Source organism: Hibiscus syriacus, unplaced genomic scaffold (genome assembly GCF_006381635.1).
Source record: "Hibiscus syriacus cultivar Baekdansim isolate YM2019G1 unplaced genomic scaffold, ASM638163v2 tig00116996_pilon, whole genome shotgun sequence".
Lineage (NCBI taxonomy): Eukaryota > Viridiplantae > Streptophyta > Magnoliopsida > Malvales > Malvaceae > Hibiscus > Hibiscus syriacus.
In genome coordinates, this window is record NW_024063512.1 from 3,784,986 (window position 1) to 3,791,309 (window position 6,324).

Sequence of the window (6,324 nt, forward strand, 5' to 3'; positions counted from 1 at the left end):
TTTAAAAGTTATGTAATTTATGTTTCAATTTTTTAACAGTGTTTCATGTTTTCCACCTACAATATTAATTTAATAATTCATTTACACAAAAAATTATTTGATTGTTTTGATATTTTAAAAATATTATTTAGAATTTTTAATTTAATAATAATATATCGTAACGTAAAAAATAAATCATTAGACGCCTATAATTACTAAATTAATATCTTAAAACTCACTCAAAGGATAACCTTAAGAACACTTGAAGAAGCAAGAGAACAACTATCCAAGCAATCAAAAACGAGAAAATCCCAACATGATAACAACTGAACATATCATATCAATGTTCAAACTCAAGTTGTAGATTTTGATTTCCTTTTGCTTGGCATCATATGAGATTTGGATTTTGATTTCCTTTTGCTTGGCACCATATGAGCTTTGGATTTTGATGAGCATCGGAAGTATTTCAGACTTATGATTTGGGTGGTACTCAACTTATGATTTTAGTTGCTATTTGTTACATTTCTTGTATACCACCCAGATCATACGCCCGAAACGTTTCTGACGCTTTAAAGTTGACCAAAAAATAAAATGGTCGGGATTTCCCTCGCGTTTATACGTTGGAAAAAAAACAATGGAAATTAGGAATAATCAATGATAACATGCATATTGGCTTGGGCTAATATTATAGTGGAGCCGAAATATATATTGAAATTCAAACTCAAATTGAAATTTAAATTCAAACTCCAATTACATATGAAATGAATTTGAAATGCAGTGTTAAATTGAACATGAAAATTGCATAATTGATTCATACTGTTCAAGTAACATGCTTTATGAACCATCAAGCTAAAAGACAATATTGATTGAGTTCAAAGCTGAGTTGTGAGTTGATGGAGTTGTCACACTTGTCACATGGTTGGAATAAAGTACTCACATGCGAGATAGATTGTTTTTTACATAACCCATCTCAACTGAATGAAAATATACATACAATATAATCAAACCAAAACATACTTACACAACAAATTTATATATAACAATGTTCAAATAATGTACCCACAAAAACGAAATTAATCCAATGAAAAAGAGTTATTTCTAACAAAGTCCGGAACATTATTTTTCCAAATAATGTACCCATAACAATGTTCAATTAATGTACCCACAACAATGTTAATTGATTTGTTGTTTAATTTTCAATTTGAATTATTTGATTTAATAATTTCATTTGCACAAAAAATTATTTGATTGTTTTGATATTTTAAAATAAATTTAGAATTTTTAATTTAATAATAATATATATCGCAACGTAAAAAATAAATCATTAGACGCCTATAATTACTAAATTAATATCTTAAAACTCACTCAAAAGATAACCTTAAATTAATGTTTTCCACAGTGAAAAAAGTATGGACACTTTTATAAAAGGATAGACACTTTACAATATAACCACTACCTATTACATTATATAAATGATACCTATTACATTATATAAGGGCTACCTATTACATCATATGTTTACCTATTATATTGAAAGTGTCCATACTTTTTATAAAAAGGATCGATACTTTTTTTAAAAGTTATGTAATTTATGTTTCAATTTTTTAACAGTGTTTCATGTTTTCCACCTACAATATTAATTTAATAATTTCATTTACACAAAAAATTATTTGATTGTTTTGATATTTTATAAAATATTATTTAGAATTTAAATTTAACAACATTAACCAAAGATAATAATAAATATGTAATATATGTTTATTGTTTTAATTTAATAATAATATATACCGTAACGTAAAAAATAAATCATTAGACGCCTATAATTACTAAATTAATATCTTAAAACTCACTCAAAAGATGTATATACCTAAATATGTAGTTAACAAACATACCTAAATATGTAGTTATTGTACATACCTAAATTTAATGATAATATACTTGTAGTTATTGTACATACCTAAATATGTACTGCGAATTTAATGTTGTACCCACCCTTTAACTACCACTACCAATGCCACATCCTATTGAAAGCAGCACGACAGAAACATGTTCAAAATGAACCTTTGTTTACATCTCCATCAACTCCTGGAGCACTGAACTTGCACAACAAAATTTTTGCCATGGATAATACTGATGTAGACAATGTTAAGCCAACCGAGGAATGCCATGAAGTACATAATGTTGATGAATCTGACAGATTGGTTGGTCAGCTCTTCTGTTCACGTGATCAAGCTTGGCACTTTTACAAGGGATTCGCACGGGAACATGGGTTTAGTGCACGTAAGGGAACAACACGGCTTGACGTGGAAGGGAATGTGAAGACACAAGAATTTTGTTGTTCCAAAGAAGGGTTTCGAGTATCAAAAGTCAATACTGTTGATCGTCAACGTGCTCATACGCCAGTCACAAGAACAGGATGTAAGGCTAGAGTCGTAGTTACAGCAACAAATACAAACGATCAGTGGGTTATAAGTAAGTCTGATCAGAAACATAATCATGCATTGTGCACATCTGCTATGACACCATTTATGCGTTCTAATAGAGCTGTAAGTAAGGCTGATATCGATGAGGCAACAACATTGAAAGAGGTCGGTGTTGGCACGTCACAAGTAATGAACTATTTAACGCAGGCAGGGGGCTATCATAATGTTGGATTTACACATAAAGACCTCTACAATGCACTTCAAAGAGTAAATCAAAGGAAATCGTCGATGGGGATGTGAATGCGCTTATTGCCTACTTTGATTATAAGAAACATGATGATCCCGGGTTTTTTATGACATACTCGGTAGACGAATCGGGGGCATTGTATAATCTTATTTGGTCGGATTCTACATCGAGATCGGATTACACATGCTTCGGTGATGTAATTGCGTTCGACACAACGTACAAAGATAATTTGTATGGTCGACCAATTATGCCTATTGTTGGTGTCAATCATCACCATAACACAATTGTGTTTGCCACTGCCATAATCGCTGACGAGACGTCTCAATCTTTCGAGTGGGTGCTACAGAATTTTTAGAAGCCATGATGAATAATCACCTATTTCTGTTGTAACCGATGGGGATAGGGCAATGCAGAGGGCTATCAAATCTGTTATCCTTTATGCTAAGCACATATATGTTCTTGGCATCTTTCTCGCAATGCACAAGCTAACATTGGTGACCCAAAGTTTACAGCAGCATTCTCAAAATGCATGGCTTCCTGGTGGACAACCAAGGAATTTGATTCAATGGCGTTCGATTGTTTCAGAATTCAACGTCCAAAAGCATCCATGGGTGATTGAGAAGGGAAATACACGACACTTATGGGCACAAACATATCTAACCGGTCATTTCTTTGCCAATATTCGCTCAACACAAAGGTGCGAGTCTATGAATGCTTCACTAGCTATTGCACTGAAACACAAGAAGACATATTTAGATGTTGTTCGTGCAATTGAAGATGGAATTAGTAGAATGCGTATGAACGAGTTGAAAGCGGATTACTTAAGTTCCCATACGAAGTCCTTCAAGATCACAAAACTGGTCGACCTTGAAAGCCATGCCGCTGCGATTTTTACCCGCGAATCTTTTCGTGTGTTCCAAGATGAACTTATACGGGAGACATTGTACCGGATTGAGGCAGAGATTAAGTCCTTATCAGATGAATGTCAACATTATATTTTGTCAAAGTACGCAGAAAAAAAATAGGAAATTTGAAATTAGTTTGATTCTCGTACGAAAACTCTAATTTGCTCCTGCAAAAAATTCGAGACCGTTGGACTTCCGTGTCGCCATCAACTTTACATTTTGAAGCAATTGGACTACACATATTTGCCCGGGACTTTGATTCAAAGTAGGTGGACTAATGATGCGAAGGCTTCTGCACCCAACTATGTTGATTTGAATGTGTCTCCAGAAGTGATGCAAATGGCAAGGTTCGCTGCTCTACGTTCAATGTCAAGTAGGTTATGCTACATTGCATCAAAGACAGACGTCTTTCAAAACCGCAAGAGATGAGATGAAAAAACTAATAACGAATTAGAAAACTCGTTTGGTTTGAATCATTCAGTCAACCAGAGCATTGTAGTAAACAATGTTCGTGACCCTCAACGAAAACAACGCAAGCGAAAAGAAGTGCCGAAGAACAAGGTCGAGAAGAAAATTAGGCGATGTGGGTACTGCAACGGTGAGGGGCATAACAAACTAACATGTCCTCAAGTCAAGCTCAGTTTGAGTACAAGCACACAACCTACATCAACTGATTTTTTCGAAGACGGAATGGAATGACAACGATCTCCATATAATATATCGTAAGTATCAACATGACTCCTATTGTATGTACATAAATATTTTGAATGAAGGAAGAAAAACCGCGTACTTAAAATTACCGACACTTTTTTAAATGGTATCGACACATTTTTCTTCCAATCTGGACATAAAGTACCGACACAATATTATAAAGTGTCGATATAGGTTGTAGACCTATTCGCGCATAAAACCGGTATATTTATATCGGTTATATTACAAAATTATCTATTACATTATAATTATGGGTTCCGATGTGTAAATGTCGACACTTTTTTAAATCGTATCGACACATTTTTCTTCCAATATGGACATAAAGTACCGACACAATATTAAAAAGTGTTGATATAGGTTGTAGACCTGTTCGCGCATAAAACCGGTATATTTATACCGGTTATATTACAAAATTATCTATTACATTATAATTATGGGTTCCGATGTGTAAATGTCGACACTTTTTTTAAATCGTATCGACATTTTTCTTCCAATATGGACATAAAGTACCGACACAATATTAAAAAGTGTCGATATAGGTTGTAGACCTATTCGCGCATAAAACCGGTATATTTATACCGGTTTTATTACAAAATTATCTATTACATTATAATTATGGGTTCCGATGTGTAAATGTCGACACTTTTTTAAATCGTATCGACACATTTTTCTTCCAATATGGACATAAAGTACCGACACAATAAAAAGTGTCGATATAGGTTGTAGACCTATTCGCACATAAACCGGTATTTATACCGGTTATATTGCAAATTTACCTATTTTATTATAATATGTTGAAAGTGTCCATATTTTTTTATAAAATCGATACTTTTTTTAAAGATATGTAATTTATGTTTCAATATTTTTTAAGTATGTTTCATGTTTTCCACCTACAATATTAATTTAATAATTTCATTTGCATAAAAAATTAGTTGATTATTTTGATATTTTATAAAATAATAAGAATTTTTAATTTAATAATAATATATACCGTAACGTAAAAAATAAATCATTAGACGCCTATAATTACTAAATTAATATCTTAAAACTCACTCAAAAATAACCTTAAATTAATGTTTTCCACAGTGGAAAAAGTATAGACACTTTTATAAAAAGGATAGATACTTTACAATATTAAAAAAGTATAGACACTCAAATGTATATACACAATATAATCACACCAAAATATAAATACACAAGAATGTTCAAATAATGTACCGACAAACAAAATTAATCCGATGAAAAAGGGTTGTTGCTAACGAAGTCCGGAACATTAGAGGCCTTCAACAAATTTTCCAAATACTCTCGTATGTTTCCGCCTTTTTCTGAGGACATACATAAATAATTTCAATTATCAAACTAATGAGGTGCAATTTTACTAACAATAAATTAAATTCGCATAAGCATGAATAATTTGTGTCATACCTAGAGCTTTGTCGTTCGAATGGGAAGCAGCGTCAAAGGTATGTGGACATATGTAATTGTATTTCTATAAACACATAAGTTGTTAAAATAATCAATGTCTGAACACCTGTTCAACTGGAAAAACATATTGCATAAATGCAACTTACCGGATTATAAATCATTTTTTCCGCTGAATCATCGACCAAAAGTGTATTTAGCTCGTTAAAATCTGGACACGCGTTCCAACATCATTGAATCTTTACAGTAGGTAACAGAATCGTATGTTTTGCATTTTTTTTGATCCTGTTCACAAACAGTCGAACATAAATATGTAGGAATCATAGACAACGAAAAGTCAGCAAACTGTAATGACATTCATCTTACCCACACGAATAGTCGGAAAATACAGGTAGTTTCTCAAGTACACGGTCGACGTTATGCCTGAGATTGTAATCAAGTTTGAATGTTAACATTCAAATGTATATTAACGATTTTGACTACAGTAATTCAATTGCCTCAAACATGTTCTAACCATCTTTGAAGACCAAAGGGCAACAACAAAATTGTCGACACAAAATTGCATAAATTCAATAATCCTCTTCTGAGGACAACATCTACAACATGAAGAAATGAGATTAAAGTTCTACGCTTATGT